Raw genomic sequence first — 1,299 nt, forward strand, 5'->3', positions numbered from 1 at the left:
CGGGGGGTGCGGTGGGGTGGAGGGTGCGCCGTGTCGTGGGGGGGTGACGCGGGGTGGGCTGGGTCGAGCGGGGTTTTTGGAGGCGTGGCGGGGTCGTGTGGATGGAGCGGGGTTTTTCGAGGTGGGGTGCGGGGGGGATGCGCCGCGTCGAGGGGGGGTGCGGTGGGGTGTGCCGTGACGCGGGGTGGGGTGGTGTGGATGCAGCGGGTTTTTCGAGGTGGGGTGGGGTGGTGTGGATGCAGCGGGTTTTCCGAGGTGGGGTGCGCGGGGGCGTCGTGGGGGGGTGACGCGGGGTGGGGTGGGTCGAGCGGGGTTTTCGGAGGCGTGGAGGGAGCGGGGTTTTTCGAGGTGGGGTGCGGGGGGGGCGTCGTGGGGGGGTGCGCCGTGTCATGGGGGAGTGACGCGGGGTTGGGGTGGTCAAGCGGGGTTTTTGGAGGAGAGATGGGGTGCTGTGGAGGGAGCGGGGTTTTTCGAGGTGGGGTGCGGGGGGGCGTCGTGGGGGGTGACGCGGGGTGGGGGTGGTCGAGCGGGGTTTTGGGAGGAGAGGTGGGGTGCTGTGGAGGGAGCGCGGTTTCGAGGTGGGGTGCGGGGGGGCGTCGTGGGGGGGTGCGGTGGGGTGGGGCGGTGCGCCGTGTCATGGGGGAGTGACGCGGGGTTGGGGTGGTCAAGCGGGGTTTTTGGAGGAGAGGTGGGGTGCTGTGGAGGGAGCGGGGTTTTTCGAGGTGGGGTGCGGGGGGGCGTCGTGGGGGGGTGACGCGGGGTGGGGGTGGTCGAGCGGGGTTTTTGGAGGAGAGGTGGGGAGCTGTGGAGGGAGTGCGGTTTCGAGGTGGGGTGCGCGGGGGCGTGCGGTGGGGTGGGGGGGTGCGCCGTGTCGTGGGGGAGTGACGCGGGGTTGGGGTGGTCAAGCGGGGTTTTTGGAGGAGAGGTGGGGTGCTGTGGAGGGAGCGGGGTTTTTCGAGGTGGGGTGCGGGGGGGCGTCGTGGGGGGGTGCGGTGGTGTGGGGGGGGGTGACGCGGGGTGGGGGTGGTCGAGCGGGGTTTTTGGAGGAGAGGTGGGGAGCTGTGGAGGGAGCGGGTTTTTCGAGGTGGGGTGCGCGGGGGCGTGCGGTGGGGTGGGGGGGTGCGCCGTGTCGTGGGGGAGTGACGCGGGGTTGGGGTGGTCAAGCGGGGTTTTTGGAGGAGAGGTGGGGTGCTGTGGAGGGAGCGTGGTTTTTCGAGGTGGGGTGCGGGGGGCGTCGTGGGGGGTGACGCGGGGTGGGGGTGGTCGAGCGGGGTTTGTGGAGGAGACGTGGGGAGCTGT

The sequence above is a fragment of the Lygodium microphyllum genome, unplaced genomic scaffold (genome assembly GCF_053477565.2).
Source record: "Lygodium microphyllum isolate KBCC unplaced genomic scaffold, Lygodium_microphyllum_v1.1.10 scaffold_564, whole genome shotgun sequence".
NCBI lineage: Eukaryota > Viridiplantae > Streptophyta > Polypodiopsida > Schizaeales > Lygodiaceae > Lygodium > Lygodium microphyllum.